Below are 25,085 nucleotides of genomic sequence, written 5' to 3'. Positions count from 1 at the left end.
AAGTTGGATACTGGTCAGTTTACCTTACTACTACTACAGAACTATTGATAAAACGTTTGAATATTTATCAGAATTTTATTTTATCAACTGAATCTCATTCTAACACTATTGGTTCAAATGCACACTTGCTTGTATAACTGCCTAACAGGGTGGAAGTGAGGTTCATGACAGGGGTTTTCCTCTGAAGTGGGATCTCACAGCGATTCTTTAAACCAAATGTTTGATTAATTTCATCTGATGGACCCGGACAGAGGTAGATGAAATCTTTTCATTTTGCCATGAAAAGAGCTGGATAATTCTAAGATTGTAGATGTAACATAAAAAATTATAACAACAGATGAGTACACGACTCCTCTTATTTATTTTTCTGAGTGATGGTTTTCTGGGGAGTTAGACATACTTGCCTGCTCACAGTCCAGCGGGGCTCTTTTTTGGTTTGTTTTATTCTCTCATCACTTCAGCAAGTTTGACTTCTCCAGGTTGTTCACGTCCTTCTTATCTAGGAAATCCCAACAGATGGAAATTGCACTGGAATGCAGTTTCCCTTGGAACAGAGGCTAAGTTTCACACCATAACAATCCAGATTAGTATAAAGGAAACTCTATGAAGCACAGCCCATCACCATGTGAGGCTGTGTGCATTAATGTCGTGACACCTCCTTCCAGACAATATCAGCTCTGCTAGGTCCTATGGCAGTATTTCTTCCTGCAAGAAAGTGAATCAGTGCCTCAGTTCTCTATGGGCATATGGTAGCCTCCAATTAAGATATCAGACAATATTTCAGAGAAAACACTGATCTCTGCACATAAGGGAGAAAGCTCTTGGCAGCTGAATAACAATAGCTCCTCAGTCCATTGCCTTTTGAAAGGGAAGCACAACTTTCCTTCTTATCCTTATCTGAACTGTGCTTATGAGACAAGAAACATCCTTTCTGCTTTTATTTTCTCATGTACTCAGCGTAATCTGATAAAAGTGAAAGAATCAAAATCCATCACCTGATGTGGAGAAGTATCCTTTACTGCCTTATTGAGCTCTCAGTTTTGCAGCTGCCTAGACAAGCATTTCCTTAGGAGTTTTTAACTTGTGTCTGACTGGTCTTTTCCCTCCAGATGAAAGGTGTCTCACAGTTTGTTGTGGGGATAGTGGTCTTCAAGGCATTGCTACCTTTATGCACGTGGACTGTTTAAAAAAAAAATTAAAAAAATTAAAAAACCCCAATCCTGTCAAGCATCTTACTTGGAATTGGATTCTTTTTAAAACACATAAACACACTTGGCTGTGACCCTGCTCATCTTATTTCCCAAACTATCTGATGGGCTAAGGACCTAAGAACCATGAGGGTAAGGCAAGTAGTATTAAAATGTGCCCTGGCATGCCAGCTTCATTCTTTTGCATGTGAAAGGTTGATTCATGGTCATCTACCCCATTCCATACAGAACGTGTTCATTTGGCATGTGCCTGGCACCTAGTAAATCAGTTATATACAATCACGGTCTTTACACATACAGTTAATTCCCTCATTTTTTCCCTTCTATCAGTAGATTTGTTTTAATTATCCAGACAACATACTGAACCTTGTGCTCTTCTGCCTACACCAAGTGTTACACTATTGAGGGATCTCCACTGAGTAGGATGTACACTATAGGTATCATCTATGGATGGATGCCTACACTCAGTGTCATCCATTCTTGCTAATTGTATATGCAATCCTACAATTAGAGTACTTTGGAAAGGATCTTGACAGATCACCTGGTACATCCACCTGCCTGAAAATAGGATCACCTGACATTCGTGCCATTTCTGAGAGATGCTGGGACAACTTGTTAAAGAGATGCCTTCAGGTCACTTGTTTCTCCACCATGTGTCTTATTCCCAACTGAACTGTTCTCTCAAACTGAGCCTAAATCCAGCCTGTCAAGCCTATGCTGGATGAAACAAAACTTTTATCTTTTCTGCTTTCTACCTGCCTTTCACACATTTAATGTGCTTAGAGACTGCTTATTTTGTCTTTCAAAATATTTCCTTATTTAGATTAAACAACATCCACTGCTTCAGCCTCTCTTTCTGTGTTCTATTTTCTAGATCTTCTGATGTTTTCATTAGTCTCATCCAGAATATCATATCCTGCTTGGTATATTAGTTACTTGTTGATCCAGGTCAGTACTCTCAGCATTTTGCTAATAAATTTTTACTCTACATGTCCAATTTTAGATATGTGTTCAGGAAGAGATGAAAAAGAATAATGTCTGCAGTTGTCTCTGGTACAATTTCCATATCCTTGCAGGCAAGTTTCTGAATGCTGTTGTTTGTGCTTGTTGTGTCTCTCAGCACAGAGCTGCTGCTGCTATGCTGTTATAAAGCCATTTTCTTTTCAAGGTGTTAATAACCACACAAAACTTCATGTGGTATCTGTTGCTCTAATCAGCCTTTGGTCAGTGGCATGTGCTATAGACTGTGTCTTCAATACAGAATTATGACTTCTGTGTAAAATACTTTGTTTTGTACTCTGAGAAGTATGTAAGAATGTTGTCTGCCTTTCTTCCACCATTTCCACTGGTCCAACACCCAATAGAAACCATTTTTAATTCTGCTACTTTGAAATTTCCAACATTTTGATGCGAGAAGTTTCAAGATCATGGACAGAGCTACGAAACTATCACAGCTGATCAAAATATTGAAAGTGTTCATTATATAAGATAGGCCTGCTTGGCTCATGCTCTCTCCTCCCCGATCTTTCCTGGTGAATGACTTGGATTCATTTTGGGGTCTAAGAGGTTAATGTGTAACTGCACTGTGCATAACTGCATCTGCTGGTTAATCCGAAGAAGCTAAAGAGGAAACAAGAAAAAACATTCACTGATGCCTGCTGGGTGATTAGGCGGGCCATAGACATGAATTAGATTTTAAACTTTTATTTTTAGAGCCTTGAATGTTTGAGTCGAACCTGCAATGGAGATAAAACACGGTATCTTCAGCAAGACAGATGCTTGCTGTCAAGAGAGGGATCATGGCAGTTCAGCAGGGAGTTCCTTGCCAGCCTCTCAGGAGCAGTCAGCTTTCTATTCAATGACCAGCAATCTAGCTGATAACCAGAAATAAGCAGGACAGAAGAAATTTTTAGTGAGACTGAGTTTTCAGCCGACATGCACGTAAATATGATGGGTTTGTGTATAGTTTCCAAAATGTCTTCACGGAAAATAACAAAAATGGATACGTTCTGCTTGAGTTTGGCTGCTGCGTTGGCTGAAAAATTCCTTTCACATTATATTTTTACACTAATATTTTATTTAATCATCTGAAGAACTTAATCCATTTTGGATAAATAAATGGCAGATGACATTTTGGCTTTTCTTGGATTTAGTGCCTTGCATCTCAAAAAGATCGTACTGCTGGAACAAAAAGTGTTTGTTTTTGCTGTAGTTCTCCTATTGATAAATGTTCTGTCTTTTCATCTTGCTTCAGGAGGAAAACATGAATTAAACATTAATTGAACTGTATTGACTGCCAACATGTAGAAATCTTATTGTAGACATTAGAGAGTGCAGAAGGCTGCAGGGCAGATTGCTGTTTCTTCATTGATTATTTCAGCGGTAAAAAAGATTTGTTGACAGTGCTGTTCTTATGTGAATGATATTTATTTCCCACAGTATTCCAACAGAGGTGAGAAGTATAGGAAAGACACAGTATGTAATATATATTCTGAGTGACACTACGGGGTAGGAAATGATCTTGCCTTCAATTTTTCTTTGGTTCTAACTACGTGGAGGTTTTCAGCTTTTCTAAGAGAAAGATATTGTGCAAAATTATATCTTACTAATGGCTGTGAATTCTCTTCCACCTTGCTTTTTTTTTTTCTTTTTTGTTAGTGCTACAAATCTATGTGCCTTTCCTTTCTTGTGGCTCTTCTCTGTGTACAGTAATAGGCTTTCCAGTACCCATAGTAACGCATATTGAAGGTGATGGGCAATGAATCCCAAAGCTGAGATCCTTGGCCTAGATGACAGCAGTAGAATTTAAATGAAACATACAGTAGACTCTATATAAGAGACCCCTTAACCACCGAATCAGGGGGATGAATGGAGAATTTTAAAATATACTGAGACTTGAAGACTTCTATAATGTATCCACAGAAGAGAGTCTGTCTAAAGTGATGCTTTTGCTTTTGGGATTGGACAGTCAGCTTTGCAAACAGCCTAAAAGAATATACCGCTCTGAAAAACTGCTAGTGCTCAGAGCAGGTGGTCATATACTGCATACATATAAAGAACAATGAAACCTTCACAAAAATTACACAAATAATCTTTTCTGGATGAAAGTTCTGCTTTCCTCTATGAGGGCTGTTGCTATTAATCCTGTATGCTGTAGGAGCATTTTAACCTAGTAAAGCACATAGTTTTCATTGTTTCCCTCTACAATGCAGGCTACTAAACAATCTTTCTTTTCCTGGTTGTTTTTTTTTGTTTGTTTGTTTTGTTCTGTTTTTTTGTTTGTTTTGTTTTTACATTAATATATAAACACTGATATTTGAAATTTTGGAGGAATTCTGACTTTAGTGGTATTGAACATTTAGCATACTTTTTGTTGATGAATCCTTTGGAGCCATGGAAGGAACAAGTCTTATTTATTTTTACATTTAAGTTGTGCTCATCGATGCCTTGTTTAAGCGGTAGCAAGTGAATATTGAACCTTGTATATCTGTACATGCTTTTCATATTACTGAGGCTGGATTTTTTTTGTTTCTCTCCTCCCTCCCTCACATTTTCTGATTAGATTCACTTCTTGCTGAGTTGCTAGAACACTGGCTGCACACATTTGCTGTTAGGCTCAGGCCAAGGATGTTGCATGAATCAGTGTAGTTAAATTTCCTTGTATGTTTCACAAAACCAACTCCAAGTGTAAGCAAACATCTGTAGATATAAGAAAGAAAGATGGCTTTCTATATCCATGTCTACATTCAGAGAAGTTCATCTTTCTGGTTTGTCAGCAAGGTTGACAAAATTCTATAGTCTCATATGTCTGAACTGCGCTTGGTATAACTCTGACATACCTATATATTATCCAAACCACATGTGTAATAGCACTTAATGATGCAAATATATTTCCACTAAGGTGCCACTTCTGCCCCATGCTCATCTCAAATTTGCTGTAGCACCTAGTGGAAAATAAAATGCCAGAGCCAGTTAATTTTTTTTCGGAGAATGTCATTGAGATACGAATGGCCTCCGATCTTGTATTCCCTGCTAGAGAAGAAAGAGCACAGATTACAGGTAGATCCAAATGTACCTGATGCAGACAACAGATCATGTCAGTCTATATCCAGTTCTGACCAAATCATTGCATATTCCCCTTCTTCAAAACATAAATCCCTAGGTTTTAGGTTAGGTGATTCAGCTTGGATTAAAACCAAATGCAATCCAAAACTACAGGTTTGAGGGATCTAGACCAAATCTGATTACTAAATTTCAGCTGCCTTAGGGAAGTGTTGAAACATTACTGAAGGTGAATATGTACTGTTTTTCAGTTGGGGCCTTACTCTGAAACATCAGTGTGTTACCAGCACAGGTGCTAGAAACTTGTGTAGCAGACTGAAAGCTTGCCTTTATTTAAGGCATTTACTGACATATGGGGGTTTCAGTCAAACTTTTGCCCTGGGTTGTTTGAAGATTCAGCTGTCTAGAAGAGGTCTTTCCCAGCTGAACTGAACTCTGAGCAAGCCTGAGGTCTGCAGCTGCTCAGTGGTGCTCGCTGCATGTCTCCCAGAGAAGTGGCTGCAGCGGGGGACGTTCAACTCACATTGCATATGGACCAACTTCTTGATCTCACCACAGTAAACATATTCTAGGCTTGTGTGCCTTCCCAAGAGGCACTTTTGATCATATCTGCCAGGGTATATTTGTCTTTATTTGTGGTTTGAGCCAACGGACCTTCAGAGGCAGGAAAAATCTTTGTGTGGATCTAGTGACTCCTCATGTACTTCCTACCAAAGAGATGCAGGTCCAGCCAGAAAAAAAAGCTCTTTTGCTGGTTTACCTACACATCCCCCACCCCCCCAAATCTCTATAGCTAAAGGGGGTTTTCTTCTTGAGATGACTGACATAAAGTAGGCCTCTGCCATTGCAACTACAGGTTTGTGATGTTTAACTCTAGCAGATCTGCATTCAGAAATGACTTCTGCAAGCCTGTCTTTGGTGAGCAAACTCTTGTTATGCCTCAGTCATGAAACAAAATTGTTGGCTCTTATTTTTAAGGTTCCTCCTTTACCACCTTTTTTTCTATCTGTTTAATTAGAATATTTAGTTCTCACAGGTGTTACACCAGTGTCAGGATTCAAATGCTAGTACGGAGGTCCCTGCACAAAATAGGAGTCAGCCTGTCAGATTTTACACCAGAGGCAGTATGTTTGTGAAATATATGTTGAAACCTCATATATCAATATCCCAGATTGTGCCATACACTACTTTAAACTTAAAAATTGGGGGCCAAGGTAATAATCTAGACATCTTGCTAATTAGCAGTATGAAGAGTTTGGTAGGGTGGCAGATCGAAGGGAGCGCAGGAAGGCTAGGGTGCTGTACTGGGAGGTAGGGAAGAAACACCTTTCCCTTGAACATGGTAGGTAGGTAGGTTTGCAAACCTAGCGTTGCTTCACCATTTCAGCCAGCCCTTTGCCTTTGCTTCCCTTTCAGGGCATGTCTGTGCTGCCAGTGGGGACCATGCTCTGTGCAGCCATGCACCACTACATCTTCTCTCTGTTACCATCTACCGTGTGTGGCTTTTTAGTCTAAACAGGGAAATTTAACCTGAACTGAAGATAAACCCTTTCCTTCCAGCTACCCACCTTATTTCAGCTTTTGTACTCTTGTCCTTGCTCTTATTTAAATTAGTGGTTGTCTGATAACTCTAAGTACTTTGTTTATTCTGTATAGCAAAATGGCTGACTTCATTCAATCAAATGTTAGTTCAGTCCTCAAACGATATTTATGTTATGGATTAATGGTATAGTTTGCGTTAAACTAGCATACTGGCATGGCCGCAAACTGATAGAAGCAGCTGCTTTTAAAGTTGATTTTGCAATATCAGGAATATGGTTCTTACATTGAGATTTTTTTCCTGTTAACTGCAAATGCTTCACATCAGGTTTAAAAAGGACACTGAATGCAAAGTCATAGGTTTGGCTGCATTTTAGATATGACATGACTCACCATTTTTCCAAAGTCAGTAACTCTATGATACAAAGGAGTCTGGAAATGGTTGTGTATTTTGACCAGCATTAATTTTTACCTGAAATAAATGTTCTAGATTGTGGTATTTCTTGAGCATATTTCTTTCTATTACCTTGAGGACTGTGGAATGTGCTGTTTTAATTTGAGAAAATAAACATTTGCTTTGAGAATCTTGCTCTAATTAGTCGAGATAATTCGCTGTGGTTAGTGTAAGGAAAATGGTGAAGAAATGATATATATATGTCACAGGCCAGCAAGGTTCCTCTCCAACTACAATTCTGTGTCAGGCCATTTTAAATACAATGATTAATAATTTAAAACTAAATAGTATTTGCTGTAATTTCCCAAGCGTTGCTAATGATTAATGTCCCTACGTTTGCATTTCATGGACTAGTCCTCTAAATATGCATTTTTCTGCTAAGACCTTTCAGTTGTGTTTGCCTGTCTTCAAAGCCTAAAAGGTGCAGAAACTTGCATTCGGTGTATTCAGGAGGCACTGGACAAGTGAGCAATGAAGCTGGCTGTAGTTTTTCTTGTGCTGGGATGAATTCACCTCTATACAGGAACGTTGGGTTTTCTTTCTTTTTTTTTAATTTACTAATTATTTTAGTAAGGCTCAAATACCAGTTTGTCAGTATAATGTAATGTACATTAGATATGAAAAATGGAAGAGATATGTGCCTTTGAAATTCTGGCTAGGTAGAAATTAAATTAGTGCTCTTACCTTATGCCTGTTGTATAGTCTGCTCTCTGTGTATAAGTGCCATTAGTGTTTTTTTTTTTTGTTTTGTGTTAGAAAGGTATAAACAGGCACCTTATTGCAAATCCAACATGGAAATAGTTCATAGACCAGGTGAAAAAATTTAGCTTCAGTGTTGAAAATTTGCTTTCTTAGTGTCACTAATCTTTTAACCTATTTAGCAATTTGAACATTCCATAAAACCATACTATCTCTGCAAGGAAAATGCTTTGTGCGAAGTGAATCTGCTTGTGATCAATGCTTTTGGCTTTTTTCCTCCTTTTTTTTTTTTTCCCACTGCTAACTTAAAAAAATTAAAATATTTTTCTACTTCTTCTATTGTGATTAAAATTTTCTCTTTTTTTTTTTGCATTTTGCTGCATATTCACTGCAGTACCTCCGTTACTTTCCAAGGTTGCTGTGGTTTTTTGTCTCATCTTTCCATTTATAGGAAAATAAAACATGATCTAAACCCTCAGCATTCTTAATTGGCTAAATGCATTCAATTGTTCTGTATTGAAACACTGCTCTCTAGATCAGATTCATTGCAGGTATCTGCTTCTGCCAGTGACAGTTGAAGATTCCTGATCTTTTGTGTTGTTTATTTTTCCTTCTCAGCTAGGTAGTGCTATTAAACATGGTTTGGTTTTTTGGTTTGGCTTTTTTTTGTTTTTTTCAGGCAGCTTCAATTTGCAAAGGCTGAGCAGGTCAATCTATTGTCCTTGCTGGAGGCCCAAGATGCCGCTGGCCTGCCGCACAATAGGCAGCCGTTGGAGGTCAAAGCCTGCATGTGGCTGATAACAGTGCAATTCTTGGCTGGAAAACACCATGATTAGTGAGCTTCAGTTTGACTCAGCGTGAGACTGGAGCTCAATGGCAAATCCTAAAGATGCCACATTCAGGGCTCTCTTCTGTCCCTATTATTAATTTTTTTTTTTATTTTTTAATTTCAGAATAGAAAGTGCAAACTCAGAATAAAAACCTGCTTTTTTGTTTATTTAATTTTAAAATTATTTTTATTGAGACCTATAATAAGAGAGTAGATGTGTTTGAAGGGGGCAAACTCCAGATTCCCTGCTTCATCTGTATGCGTAGTATCCCTATAATTCTGCTATCTCTGAGAAGTAGGAGCTGTGCTTCCTGATTACTATCTGTGTGAACCCATCTTCCTCTCCCTGCCCCTGGGTTATGGATCAAGTCATCCAAAGTTAGATGAGAACCACAGAGGATCTTATAAATGGGATTTACAATGTATGGTCATTCGTTGGATGACTTTAATGTGGGAAATCAGACCTTGTGTTAGGCTTAGAGAAGGATTATATCATGACCATCAAACAACAGAGATTTCAAGCAGAGGTAGGAACCATCTTGGACCTGCAAATTGTTAATAGAACGTTTTGTTAGAAATGCAAAATTTTAATGTCAGTACCCCTAAGTTCATTAAATGCAGTGCACTGAGACTGATTACTGTACCACAGTAGCACAGTATAAGCTTTTGAGAATTTGAATAGGCAGAAATGAATGAGTATAGGAAGCATGTGTGGTGTAGTGGAAAGAAACCTAAAGCACTCTCTGATTTAGTTATTGGTGTTTCTACAAAAGAAAAATTAAAAAAAAACACCCAATGAGTAATAAAGTAACTGCAAGTGCTGTTGTGAAATCAAAAGATAAAGCAGGCAAGAAATAAAGAAAAGTGACTAAAGGGATGGGTTTTAAAGTCTTCTGTGGGAAAGATAGTATATAGAAGAACAGCTTTTACTGGTAGGAAAAGAAAGATCAAAAGAAAAATAAAAGATCAAAGAAAAATTACCATATATTACAGAAATCTATAAATACAGAAGCATATCCTACAGAATAGAAATAAATTGCAACATATAAGCAAGCATGCCAGAAAAAAAATAAAGATTAAATTGAAAGTATTTTCTTTAATAAATGAAAGAGGTAAAATGCTTATGATTTCAGATATTTAAGCTAATTGAGTACTTAAAGAAGTATCTTCATATGGAGTAATACTGAATGCAAACAAGAATGAATTAACTGTATCTAGTGTTTTGGTCTAAGGTTATGCAAAACTGAAAAAGTCTGTGTCTGTTCTGTGGGTTTTACACATTGCTATTCTCTTCCCTACTTGTTAGGTATGGTTAGGTAACCCAATGTCTTTGCAGGAACACATTCCCAAGTTTCTCATTATTTTCCAAAAATCTACAGCATTACTATTACACTATAAAGCCAGAGAATTAAAACTGCCACACTGGTCCAATAAGCAGGGAGAAAAATTCATGCTTGCCGTATTATTACTACTGGGTGGATTGTAACTTTAAGATACATAGAGCTTTTCTTTGCGTTTATATGCTCAATATAAAAAACAAACAAAACCCAACAAAACACCAAAAAACCCACCAGGATTATTGCAGACTCTTCTAAGGAGAGGTATATTGGGCATAGCTTATAAAATGGTAGAAATCCTGAGAGCTGCTTACCAATGGATGGAGCTGTAAAAGTAAAACTAAAAGATATTTGCTTCACAGAACTCCTGTTTTATTAATACCTTTGATACACTTACTGAGCAAATTAATCTTAGGGGATTTAAATAAGAATTTAATAGCTGATATCATTCTACATATGTTCCCCTAGACTCCTTTCTTTTTAAATGGTGTGTTTTCTTTTGAATTTTTATGATGTTTCATTTTCAAAAATACTGATGAGATGCAGTTTGGCATGATTTGAAGTTGGAAGAAGAATAAGTACAATAGTTTAGTTACTCTCATGCAATTTTTCTTTTATTTAAATGAATGCGGGTGACAGACAAGTACTTCAGCATATGGTTATTATTCTTGAGAAATAATTTCAGGATATTATTCCTGTTAAGGCTTCTGGTTCTATGTTTGTGGCAGAGGAAGCTATACTATATAACCCTAAGTTGGATTTTTGTTAAAAAACTTTCAAAGAAATGTTCCAGGTAGTCAGAGCCCTGGCATAATTAATTTGAACAATAAACAGGAAAGGCATATTGATAACAGGCTGTTTTATATCAGTAAGAAATTTTAGGAGGAATTACAAAGTTAGTGGTTGAAATCTTAAGTAAATCTTAATGTATTTTTTTGGGTGGTCATTGAAATGGCATTGTATGTTACAACAAATTTTCTGGTAATAAGAGAGAGAGGGAGACAGACCATCCTTTTCTGTAAAATGAGTGGACTTGAGTGATGTTTTTAGCCTTTTTGTCTAACACACAGTTCTGTCTGACTGACTTAGTTTTATACCTTTGCTACTATGCAGGAGCTAAAACAAAGCTTCCATTTAAATGTTCTGTGCAACCTAGTTTATGCTGACTTTAAAACAATAAATCCTTACAGTTACTGCCTGGATTATTTTCCATCTTGAGTAGCAAATCCATTAGAAACTTAACTGATGTTTGGAACCTCTGATGAGTTCTCATACAGTGTCAGCCACCTGGTCACATTTTATCAGTTTTCTTTGTGTTGCTGGTTGAGAATCAGCAAGGAATGTAAATCCAATGTTATATATATGTCCTCATCATGTTTCACCTTTCCATGTTCTTCTCTTCTGCAAAAAATATCTGCTGAAGGGAGAAAACCAAATGGCATCTTTGGAACTTTCAAGGAAAGTTTTCCTTGAAATCTACTGAAAGTTTCCTGTCTGAAGCACTTACCCTGTGAGGATTATTAACTGGAGGAAGGAGGAAAATGTATAATAATATTAACGTTCAATTACAGTCTCATTTAATTAGACAGAAATAGCAGTACTGAGTTAAGAGACCAGCAGTTAAATGATATCTAATTTCCTGGGAAATAAAGTCTAAGAGTGAAACATCAGTAGCAAGTGGAAGAAAGTATATTACCTCTACTGGAGCAGAAGGTGGCCTATTACCTATGATGAGGAATCTTACTAAACTAAAATGAAGTCAAGGAATGTTTTCTTGACTGTGTCTAAATAGAATCAGCACAAAACCTGTTCCAAGACCACAGCTGAATAATTATGGTATGAATTTTTGTGTTCAAAACCTTCAGGTCTAATAGCAGAACATAAGGCAAAGACCAGGTGGCATGATTTTGTTCTCCCTGCACATTTCTTTTTACACTAGACTAATTTTTATTTTTTTATTTGAAGCTATTTGCAAACAGCAATAATGAAAAGTGAAGGACGTTTATAAACTTAAAAATACCAGCAGATACTGCTTAGTCATATTACAACTTTTCTGCCTAAAACACAAATTACATACCCTTGTGGCAGGAGGATTGTGCAACTCTCATATAGGCAATATTCTCAAGTGAAATCTTAGCACTGCTGAGACTGTAAGAAAGATTTGTGTGGGTGTATAGGTGCCTTGAGCTTAATGGTATTTTCAGAAATACTTTACTATCTTACTTATCCGCATCTTTCCTATCTCAATACCTTTACAACTATGACACTCTGTTCTGCTTCCCCCTGTTCCCAGTTGTTTCTAAACACAGACTTAGTTTTCGGGTGAACACTTTGAGCAGACTGAAAAAAAAACCCAAGCAAGTTTCCTTTTGTATGGTCCTTCAGCTTTTCAGAGAATAGTGAAAAACAGAGCTATATGTGAAAGGAAAGGAGTCACTGGTAGGACTATGAAACAACTGCAGCAAATCTAATCTTCTCCGAGTACATCTCCACTTTATTGTTCTTGCTCTCAGTAAATATTTAGGTTCAGGCTATGCTTCAAACTGGCTGAGTCAGATTCCACCTGACACAAATAATTTCCTCTGAATAACTAGGTACTTAAGGAAAAGGAGGTTATTTGCTATGTGGTGGAAGACTGCTCAACCAAAACTAGTAGTAAAGCAAGAGCAAAGAAGCTCCAGATCACCACAAGTCATCAAATGTTAATCCTGCCATCATACCCACTAAACAAATGACTGCTTGTTATTGGAGTGCCATTTTGCAGTACAGCTGCACTCACCCACTCAGGGCAGTGTAGTTGAGGACTGTAGTTGGCCAGATAGGTATTTCTAGCTCAGTTATCTATTTGGGTCTCTCTTAGTTTCCTGTCTCACTTCAGGGTTGTCTCAGCTGCTTTAGCTCAGTGCATGAGGCTGTGCATAGTAGCAGGCTACCATGAAAGCATGCTGCAGTGGGATTGACTGTCCAAGAGTTTGGTACCAAGGGAGGAACTAGTCCTGCCTTTCAAAGTAAGCCATCTTTGCTCATCATAGTCTTTATTCAATTTTTCCATCTAGTTACTAATCCTTTAAGTAGACCAGACGAGTTTCCCATTAAACCTTCTTCCCGCTCTCCCCAAGTGACTTGTTCCTTGTCACCTCCAGAGATTACTCACCACTTCTGTTTCTCTTATGTGAGTGCTAAGATCTGAAGAGTAAAATTATTTCTTAAAATATCTACAGCTGAACTCCCAGGTTAGGTTTCTTCTCTCAGCTGATCACTTTTTTCACTTTACACAGGAATATGACCAGCTCTGTTGTATGATCAGTTTTGCATGATGAGACTCTTAATATGAAATTTCCTTTTTAAGTAACAATAAAAAAGGCGTATTTTGGTATTAGTTTGGTTTTGGACATGATAGTGAGTAGAACCCATTATGGACATGGCAGGAAGGGAGTAAAACCATCTGATAGGGATCTAGTGACAGAAGAGCTATAATGTAAAAATGGCATTTGTTACATGTAGAAAGGAGGTGATATCAACATTTTAAGCTTCCAGGTCTTCCCTTGTTTCTCCCTTATTGCTAGGCAAGTTTGTCTTTTTCCTTAAAATCTCCCCAAATTCCTTTTCTTCGCAAACATTATTTTGTGAGTCTTCACTGTTATTTTCCTCTCTATTCTTCACAATACTATTGTAAATAATTACAGAAAAACCTTTGTGACTCTGTTCATATGGCAACACATACAAGAATTACAATCGTTAAAAAAAGCATTTTTAGGATAGAGTCGTCAGGTTCTGATGTCTCAAACCATATTTATGAGCAAGGTGTATTAACTGCTACAAGCACACACTTTGATAGAAAATATCAGGTATCTTTATTAAAAACTGTAATAATGACACATTTGAGACCACCTTGATTAATCTAAAAATGTGATTGAAGGGAAATCATCATGAAAACTTCTGACTTTTCTATTTAAAAATCTTCAGTATCAAAGTAGGTTTCAAGATTTATTTCACAGAAAATATTTTTGTCAAATTTGTCTTTTTATGAAACAAAAAATTAATAACCGTTTTGTTTTTGTTATCCTTTACATTCTAAAGTAAGTCAACGTGAAATATCTACATAAAAGTCACTAAAACCAAGCACCAAACTGCAGGCCTTATGCTCTTGTCTAAGGTGTTGGATTGGTTATCGTCTTGAGAAATGTAGCTGTCCTTTAATCCAAACACCATTTTATGCACATAATAAAAGTGATTTCTACTCAGTAGTCACATCTAGCCGTTGGCTCATAAATTCTCACCATCCCCATCTTGTTGTCCCTGATGAAGATCATTCCTTTACTTGGAGCCAAGAGCAATCAGGTATTAAGATCACTTCCAGCAGGCATTCACCTGGTGAATTATGTAATTCATCATAATCCACATGGTGAATTATGTAAAAAACAACTATAGGCATCAGAATTAACAGAGAAGGGCTGTCTTCAACAGTTAAACCAAAGCAGACTTAGCATCTAAGTATTTACTCTGCTGTGATGGCTTCTGTAATAAAATATAAAATTGTGTGTGTGTGCATTTGTATACAAATAAATGTGTGTGTGCATGAAAACACAATGCTTCTCAAAATATTTTAGAGCATATTTTCACTTGAAAGACGGATTAAAATCTCTTGGTGATTTTGTTCACCTCTCAACCATTACTAAATGAAGAGTGAAGTCAGGTGATAGTAAATAATAATCATCATATTGCAGACTGATTACTAGACAACTACTCAATAAACCTGGTTTATTGCAGCACAGAAACTACTTTCCTGGAGAAGTTATGACGGCTGATAAATCAGTTTTCTAAGTAATGTGTCAACTCAGATTCCATAAAACTGTATTGCTCTGACTCAGAACATAATGTTTTTTAAGGATGTAGTTAAAATGTGGCCAGATAGGGCTGACTTTCCTTAGAAGTTCATTGTCTTATAGGATCTTGCACAGTTTAAATTGAGCTTAGAAAGTCCTCATTGTCATTGCCTGGTTTTATTACAGCCAAGCAACATATAAAGTTCTTTTAATGCTTTCTGCAATATATTTTTCCATCTTAGGTAGCCATCTTCTGCTTTATTTGGGAACATTGGAAGATTGGACTGCTTGCTATACTGGGGTAGGGTCTCAAAGCAGGAAGTGGCACACTGTCTGTTGTGGAAAGGGTCCACCTTCTCCAGTGATCTGACCAAAACTGGCAGAAAAACTGGCAGTGATCTGACCAAAACTGCCTTGGAAAAAAATGCAGGAATATGGGGAGCAGGGGAAGGGGTGGTAGTAAATGAGTGCAAAAGCAACAGGAAAAAATGATTAATGATTTGGAAAAAAAAAAAAGAAAAGCAAGAGAACAGGTAAGACCAACCAGAATGAGCTACTGAGGAAAGGAACAGTTTTAAGTAGGAGAAACACCTTTGGGAAAATGAGAGTGGATGGGTAATGATACCAGTTCCTAAATCAAGAAGAAACTAATCAAAGGATAAAGAATTTCCCCCAAAAAGGCAGGAAGGCTCAAGAAAACACATACTAAATGGAAAGACGAAATGAGCATTTTAGTGTCTTGAGAAATTGCTGTTAAAACTTTCATAGACAAGACTACTGGTGTGGATATCTCTGATTCTCCTTAGTGCCAAGATGCTAAAGAAGGCAAAGTCAGTCCTCAAGCTTTTGGCAGTCTTTTAGAGATTTCAGCTGCTGATCATTAAGCAGCTTGAAGTTGACTGAACTCTTATACTTGACATTATAGGCAGTAGGGAGCCAATTTAGAGAGCAGGGGGCAGGTGCATTATGTCTAGGCTCCAGCTTCCTCCGGGCTGATACCTTTATGCCTAGGTTGATTGTGTTGTTCTAAGCCAGTCAGGAGATAATGATGACTTTTATAAATGTGACACTTTTTTTTTTTTACTTTTTTTTTTTTTTCTTGTCTGAGGGCAGTTGGTGTCAGGAACTAGTGAAAAAATCTGAGCTAGTATTTAGGGATTGTAAACTCAGATTAGGAGTAATCACAGCTGCTGAGGGTGATGTTTACATTGGTATGGTAGTATAACCAGGTAGTTGGAACTGTTGTTCTTTACAGCTGTTGAAAAGATTTGCAGTTTGTGCTTTTTTTTGGGGGGGGAGGGGGGTGGTGGTAGTAGTGAGGAATGGGGTTGTGGGTATTATTTTATGGCTAAAAGATAAAAATATCTTTTAGCCATAAAAAGAGACCTCTCATTGTTTAATTTTTATAAAGATCAACTTCATGGCTCCATTGCATTGAATTCCAGAACCTAGGAGGGAGGGAGGGTTAGAAAGCATACAATATAGGCAAGTTAATTATTAAGTAAATATTCATGTAATTATATTCAGCTGTATTTGCAAAACCTTCATTGTTATGTAATATTTTAACCCTCATAACAAATATATTTGGGCTATTTGTCTCACACTTCATAGCTTTATAAAATTTTACTACTTCTGTTCTGTAACCTTTTCTATGCATAAATAGTGTTTTCATCTTATTGGGATCACAAGATCAGTCATTTTATGACCTTGAATGCCTGTGCATCTTTTTATAGCAGAAAAGAGAATAGGATCCAGCTGGTATACTTAGTAATTGTAAAGATTATAAGAGTATAACAATACTTAACCTATTCTGTCAAACTTTATAATAAGTAACTCTTTCACAGTATTATGCTTGTCTTTGTGGACCATCTTTCCTCTCTGAGTGTCATCTTTTATAAGGCAGGAGGATAAGACATTGACATGAGCCAGCATGGTTTATCCTATTAGATGTATCAAGGACTGCAGGTCCTGCTTTGGAAAGGAAATAAGAGGCATGCAAAACCCTGAACTGTGTCAGTGCAGCTCAAATACACCCCAAGCAAAGCAAATTCAGGATTGTGGTAATTTTAAAAATTATTCTGAACTGTCTGCTCAGGAAACTCTGTCTTGCCCAGAAGGTATGGACATAATGCACCTTTTTAGAATATCCATACAAAATTGCCAAAAAATACTTAACAGAACAGTTTTACATGTGTATAGCTATAAAAAAGCTTAAAAATTAAAATTAAACAACTCTGAAGCAAAGAGGTTATGAGTCTGCAGACATTTGCCCTGGAGGATGTCCTGCTTTGTGGGTTTGCACATTGAGTCTTTAGCCTTTAAAATGCAGTCTGAAATCTGAATTGGACTTTTGAGTTGGGCAAGCCAGTAAGGCAGTGGGCTGAAGCAGAGCACTGAATCTCAGCATTAATTCTGAAATAATCTTCATCTTAGTACACAGATAGTATATAGTAAACTACTATACCTGAAACTGGATCACTTGAACTCTTTGTTTTGTCATCTGTTCAAATTAGAAGAAAAAAAAAAAAAAAGCTACCTTTGCTTAAACAAAAATATATTAAAAATTGTTCTCTATTTTTAGAACCATTGCTAATTTATTGAAAGGTATGTAACTAAACTGAAAATAGAGATGTTAGCAGCAGCTGGTAATGAAAGTCTTTGAGTAGTGGAAAAAATTTTTTTTGTTAAAATGATTGAAAAAAAAAAAAGTTGTTATCTAGCATTTGAATAAAACTCAAATAAAGCAATCTTAAATATAACTCTTAACTGAGAAAATTTAGAGATTGTGTTGCTTGTTATCTGTCCTAGATGATATTTGAACTTTTTTTTTTTTAAGTAAAAAATTAACACTTAAAGAAAATGTTTTGAAGACAAACTTGCAATCTGGACTCAGACAATAATATGCAGCTCTTGTAAGATTGGAAAACTGCTTAAAGTAGTCTGTATGCCAGGCCCAGAACTATTTACTACTATATAAAAAATGTGTATGTTTATTTTAAGTAGTAGATTATATAGTTGTAACATCTTGCTCATCTTTAAATATTTTACCAGTTATTTTTAAAGCAAACTAATTTCATTTACTTCCTAAGAGGTCCCAGGGGGCATGCCATTTAAAGCTTATTCAGAGGTCATGGTGTTCTTTGCCTAAGGATTTTATTCTCTCCCTCAAAAAAAAAAAAGTTCTCTTTGAAATAACTTTGGAAGATTCTGTAAAGGTCTTGACTGTTGCAGCACATTTCCTGCTCTGTTTATCAGTTTTACAGCATTTCATTTTTTTGAAAATGATTACATAGAATATTAGAGAATGGATGAGGAGAACATAAGCAGCAGCAGCAAAGGGTGATAAGTACTGTGGTCAGTTGGGATAGCTAGATCTGGTAAATGAAAGGGTATGGCTTGTAAAGGTATAAAAATAGAGACATAAGAGAAGAAAATAATTTAAAAAAGACCTTAAAGACGTGAAAAAAGAGACCCAAAAGGAAATTGGTTTTGGCAGATAGACAGGTTTTTCTGTTCTGCAGGTATAGATTTCTTTGGAAGATATACCAAGTGATGTTTTAATGAAGCGTAGTGTAGCTGGCAGGTAGGCAAACTAGTGACTTTGACTAGTAGTTGTTATTCATCTTATGGATTGTTATTTAATTTCATAATATTACTTTCTATCCAGTTATTGAAATAAATCATGCCTAGAAAAGAGAATAGATGAAAAAGAATGCAGGCATAGAAGAATAGTCATGAGACTTGAAAGATTTTTGGAGCTGCTCAGTATATTGAGGTATTCATCAGCAGGCGATTGACATGATGCCATTCACACCAGAAAATCTGTGCTTGGGCGACCCATTTAGTGACCAATGTCTCCATTTCTCCTCATCCATCCCATTGTAAATAAATTTCTGTTCCTCATTCTGTGTAAATAAAAATATTTTATTTTCTGTACATGAAGCGTGGTATACAAAATGCCATCCATCCTACTCTACTGGCCCAGTTTCTCCAGTTCTGGGAGTCAGTGGAGCACTGGAGCTCAGCAGTAGGTCTTCTTGCCTGGCATGAACCTTAGTAGTAAATGTCAGCAAGCTCTTAAGCTAGGAGTGGATTTCTCATCAAAGTTTAAGACCCTTGTAAACCTCTTACTGAAGCTGTGGCAATGATCAACATGCTGTATGTATTTCCATTTTTGAAGAAGATAAACATAAGGTCTTCTCTGAAATAAGACAAGTACAGAAGAAGCGCCGTGATCTTAGCAGTCTTTAAATTTCTCTAATACAAACTGTCCATAAGAAGCTTTGTCCTCTTAATCCTCTCTGGTTTTTAGACAATTTGTTGTCTTACAATTAAGTACAGATGGTTTGGAGCTGTAATGCTGATAAAAAAAAATAAAAAAAAAAATAAAAAAAAAATAAAAAAAGGTGCTTAGGATCACTTCAATTTCCGGGTTGGATTTTAACAATAATCCATGTCTGAAACATAAGAAATCTGGTTTTATCTAATCTTTAATGCTCGTTTGCAGATAGCTGACATATTTCAGTGATTACAGTATGTATATAAAATAATACCATTATCATATTTAGTGAAGTAGTAAATCTGTAAGAAGGCTGTATAACAGCATCCAGCTCTTCAATTTGTACTACTTGTGGCATAACTCGGTACTTTGTTTAACCATGCAGGAAGGGTCTTCCGAAACAGGGGAGGTTTGATTTTACAGTTGGAATACCACTGTGAAGAAATTGAGTAATGTGGGAAACTCTTACATGTAATTATTTAATGTGGAAAAAATAGCTGAAGACTCCCAGAATTATTCACTTGCCAACATCTTTTTAGGAAGATCTTTCTCTTCTGAAAACACAAACATGAGCAAATGTATAAGTCTTAGTCTGTGTAATACTTTTAACTGTTTCAAAACAGGATGGGAACTCCTGACAAGTTTCAAATATTACCTTTGCCATGAGTCTAGCATTTTTTCCAGCTTTTCACTCTCACACTTCTCCCTTACAGTGGTGACAGTACAGGCTTAAAGAAAAGGTGCCACATTATTTAGCCATGGACAGGCCAAGAGAGTAACCCCTGCACAAATCAGTCCCTTTGGAAATACTATCAAATAGAAGCCCTAAATGACACCCAGCTTAGGATGAACCTTTTATTTTCATTATTACTTTTATTCGGTATTCAAAAGCTACATGCCATAGAGGAGAGAAGCAATGGCTGATCTGTGTCACGGATCTGGTGCCTGAATATCTTTCCCACTATTAGCGGTCTTGTTCACAGATGTGTACTGACAACAGAGTACCCACTGTGATGCCATTCTCCGAATCTGGTCAAGTCAGTGAAAAATCTTCTGAAAGGAATAGGCAGAGACTGTGTTTGGATGTAATTCCTGTGCATTTATGTAATTTCCAAACGGTGAATCAGAATTAAAACTGCATGCAGAAAGAGGTACCCATGTCCTTCCACTGAAATTATCATGCATGATTTTGTCTAAGGAAAAAGAAAAAAAAAACCAACAAATCACTTCCCTGGCTTTGCTTTCTCACAGTAACTAAACAAGCCCTGCAACACGTGAGGGAGTTGATAGGTAAAGAAATGTGTGCTTAGTTTTCATTTTAGTTTTAAACTGAAGAAATGGTCATGTTTGTAAAACTCTGAAGTACTCTGGTGAGAAACACAATATAAAAATAAAAGCTTAAAGATGAGTAAGAACTGGTTTCATTCAGCTACAGTTCACACCTTCAGAAAGCCAGTAACTATTTTAAGGGCATTCCAGGTGTTTGATGCATGATAACTTTCCTTATAAATACAAATAACAGAAAATAAAAATGAAGAAAATTAACATTGTAGCAAAATGTTGCCGGAGGCCTGCTACCATAATAACCACACATCCATAATTCATAGGGAGCCTGCGATAAACTAGCTTTCTTCTTTCTTCTGAAGATGGTGAATCTGTGGTGAACTCCATCGCTTGAAAGAGAGTGTTTTCTGTTCTCTGTTTTAAATAGAAGTACTTTTATTTAGCCCAGAATATTATGATTAGAGATTTTATATTCTGTAACACAGTGAAAGAATGTGCTGTCTTGTAACAGTTACAAGAAACTTCATAATGTTTATATAATTATATACTGAACAGTTTCATTTTAAGTTCAGATCTAAGCTTCTTCAAAACCACTGTGGCAGTAGAGCCTGAATTTTGTTTCTGAAGCCAGGCACAAATCCCAGAGACGCATTCCCAATATCATTTGCAACATGTGCTGAACAGTACCATATAAACCACAGCCAGTGCCTAAGCCTTTTGAAATAATGAAGTGCCATGATTATTACTCTGGCAGCATGTGCCAAAAGTGGGTTATTTTTCTGTTAGCAAAGAAGTAAGGTGAAACAGATCACCTGGTCTGTTCCTTTCCAGCTCAGTAACAGCTGTGTATGCTGATTTGAAGTGTAGATGGTGCAAGAAGTGTATACATCATGTCTTCACAGTTTGCAACAGCTCTCTGTTATTTTGTAGTGCTGTATTTCCTCCCTGTTTCTTGGTTTCCTATGTGACTGGCATTTGGAGATATCTGCTGTATCATAAATTATTGTTCACTCCTCTCTCACTGGCTTTTTTTTTTGTGCTCTTGCTGCCACTGTTTATTTAGCTAGAGGGTTCTAAGAACTAGGGTAAACTTTCCTGTTTGTGGCTGCTTTGAAATACTGCCATCTCTCCAAAATCATATCTGGTTGTGCCATTTTTTTGTTATTTCCTCCTTTAAAAGAAAAGTATGTTTAAATTCCTGTTTCTATGCACACTGTTAAGAAGTCTGTTATCCTCTGTGTCTTGCCCAGTAGCTTGACTTGGTACAGAATTAAAAGCGTTTGTTGACCTGTTCTAAGTCTTGGACATTTAATTAAAGGGAATTAATTGTTTTATAAAACTACTATTCTATTATAGACAGAGGTCTATAATAAAAAATATGGAAAGATAATTTGGAGGAGTATTGCAGCAAATGCAGGCTGTACAGAGTGCTGTAGCTGTGTAAGGCGGATGGTGTAACTGGGTAGAAGCAGCTCTTGTTATAGTGCTATATGTCTGCCTACAGGTAATGATGTAGGTTAATTGAGCACAAGAAACAGCAAAGGAAAAAAGTTTTTAAATTTTTATATCTCCTTTCTGCTTTATATCAGAGATAAAATTTATAACTGAGATCTCTAAATTCAACATGGCTTGCTGCCATAAGATGCAAATCAAAGCCTGGATTCTTGAGGCTCCAAAGCCGGGCAAAAAACAAGACACTGCATCTTTAAGAAGTGCTTATTTGGCATTCACTTATTTAGTTAAAGATCACTGCCAGGCAGAACTCCCGTGGGAGGAGTGGATGGCTCATTGGGCCTCATGGGGAGGGCGGTAATTAAACTCTGAAGGCAAGCAATGATGTTAAGCTAAAAGCTCATCTTTAAATAGTAATACACTTGCAATGTAAAGTGGAAGGCCCTCGGGTGCCTGTTGACATAGTGTTAGGAGCTGGCACATTTTTATATAAAAGCTAAATTGAAGAAACTGTTATGAGCTCATCTGCATAAAGCAATATGATTCTGCCTGAGGGTGTGGGCAACAGGGAGTGATTAGCAAAACGTCTTTTTCTCTGCTACTCTGTTGCTCTGCTAACATGCCACTTGTCACTGAGAAATTTGAGATACCATATGCCAACCTGCATCTACAGAGACCCCCTTGCTGATTGCACATTGAAGAATTCCTCTTCAACACATGAGGAGCTGTCAAAAAGCATTTCGGAGACTGCATGAAACATGCTGGAAAGAAAAATCTTGTGTTCCTTTCCTATCTCTTCCTCATGTGTTGCATCAAGCCCTTCCTAGTCATAACTGTAGATGTGAAGCAAAACACATTTACAAAGAAAGAACTGGATATCTTTGCTGACCTTCATCTCCTCATCCCATGTGGGTTGAACTTGCTTATTCAAACTAACCTTCAGTGCTTTGAGGCTACGGTTCCCATAGCAAGGGATGAGCCAGCTTGATTTCCATGGAGATGTGGATGGGGCACTCACTTTGCTTAACAGCAGTTTGAATTCCTTGTAGCTACACCTCCTGGGACAAGGAAGGGGTGCCCACTGGAATGATATTAAGAGAAAATGAATATCAAGCAATAATATAATCTCCTGACATACCAGTTGCAGAGCTCAATTACTTAAATGACATAAAGAATACCATAAACTTTTGTTCAAGTGGTAATCTTTTGTTTTGAGGTAAAGATCACTTTTTCTGTCATAACAAAAAAACCCTAATTTTCTTCCTCAGCATTTTGATTTCCATATCTGGTATTGAGTAGAAGATTTAGTGAGTATGTATAGTATGTGCATGTAAGTGCACACAAAACTTTTCACAAACACATTTTAATATAAATTTCAATATCCTAGATTAGCGTTCTATCTGTAGTTCAGAACTGAAAAAAATGCAGAAGTGTTTTCATTTTCAGGTTATTTTGGTTTTGTTTGAATGAATGTACAGATGTGGTAAAATGCAAGGGTCTCTTAAATCTTCTCCTCACAAAAGGTATCTTGGTGGTTATATTAGAAATTAGCCTGTGAAGCCATGGAATTATTTATTCAGGATTGTTGCCATTATTGTAAAATGCATCCTATCTGTCAGCTAGTGTACAGATTTTAATATAGACTTGAGCTGTCCAAACAGTGGCTTTTGCTAGTTGACTCAGTGTAGACCCAAGTTATTTTGGATGCATCCTAACAGACTGTGCCTCGCTGTGCTTGTCTGCTGTGGAAATGTTAAAGTTGGTCACTTCTAGCTTTTGGTACATGGAAAGAGGCTGGCTTTATTGTACTGCATACAGGGAAGGTAATTTCCTAAAACAGTCCCTTGGTCCTTTGGAACACTGTTTCAGAATACAAGGAAAATCCCTTTTTTATTCAAGTGACCATCCATACAGTTGAAATACCAAACACAGCATGACTCAGTAGTTCAACAATGATGCCAGCACATTGACAATTAACTCACTGATTCTCATAGAAGACTGATATGGAATAGAATCATAGAATAGTTAGGGTTGAAAGGATCTTAAGATCATCTGGTTCCAACCCTCACTGCCATGGGTAGGGACACCTCACAGTAAACTGTGTCACACAAGGCTCTATACAACCAGGCCTTGAGCACCGCCAGGGATGGAGCATTCACAACTTCTGTGGGCAGCCCCTTCCAGTGCCACACCACCCTAACAGGAAAGAATTTCTTCCTTATATCCAACCTAAACTTCCCCTGTTTAAGTTTTAACCCATTACCCCTTGCCCTATCACCGCAGTCCCTAATGAAGAGTCCCTCCCCTGCATCATTATAAGCCCCCTTTCAGATACTGGAAGGCTGCTATGAGGTCTCCACGTAGCCTTCTCTTCTCCAGGCTGAACAGCCCCAACTTCCTCAGCCTGTCTTCATACGGGAGGTGCTCCAGTCCCCTGATCATCCTCCTGGCCCTCCTCTGGATTTGTTCCAGCAGTTCCATGTCCTTTTTCTGCTGAGGACACCAGAAATGCACACAGTATGCCAGGTGAGGTCTCACGAGAGCAGAGTAGAGGGGCAGGATCACCTCCTTCGCCCTGCTGGTCACGCTCCTTTTGATGCAGCCCAGGATACAGTTGGCTTTCTGGGCTGTGAGCGCACACTGAAGCCGGCTCATGTTCATTTTCTCATTGACCAACACCCCCAAGTCCTTCTCTGCAGGGCTGCTCTGAATCTCTTCTCTGCCCAACCTGTAGCTGTGCCTGGGATTGCTCCAACCCAGGTGTAGGACCTTGCACTTGTCATGGTTAAACTTCATGAGGTTGGCATCAGCCCACCTCAGAAGCGTGTCAAGGTCCCTCTGGATGGCATTCCTTCCCTCCAGCATATCAACAGAACCACACAGCTTGGTGTCATCAGCAAGTTTGCTGATAGCGCACTCAATCCCACTGTCCATGTCAGCGACAAAGATGTTGAACAAGACCGGTCCCAACACCAATCCCTGAGGGACACCACTCATTACTGGTCTCCAGCCGGACATTGAGCCATTGACCCCAACTCTTTGTGTGTGGCCAGCCAGCCAGTTCTTTATCCACCGAGTGGTCCATCCATCAAATTGATGTCTCTCCAATTTAGAGA

The 25,085-nt window shown here is 37.5% G+C and overlaps 1 protein-coding gene across 2 annotated transcripts in view; it reads left to right on the top strand.

The window, feature by feature from the left end:
- Nucleotides 1-25,085, top strand: part of DSCAM (DS cell adhesion molecule) — a 462,951-nt gene that overhangs the window by 162,729 nt on the left and 275,137 nt on the right. The gene's annotated exons all lie outside the window — the stretch shown is intronic.

This window comes from Pezoporus occidentalis, unplaced genomic scaffold, assembly GCF_034315485.1.
Source record: "Pezoporus occidentalis ecotype Australia unplaced genomic scaffold, CSIRO_AGI_Poc_V1 ctg77, whole genome shotgun sequence".
Lineage (NCBI taxonomy): Eukaryota > Metazoa > Chordata > Aves > Psittaciformes > Psittacidae > Pezoporus > Pezoporus occidentalis.
This window is presented reverse-complemented; position numbering and strand designations above follow the sequence as displayed.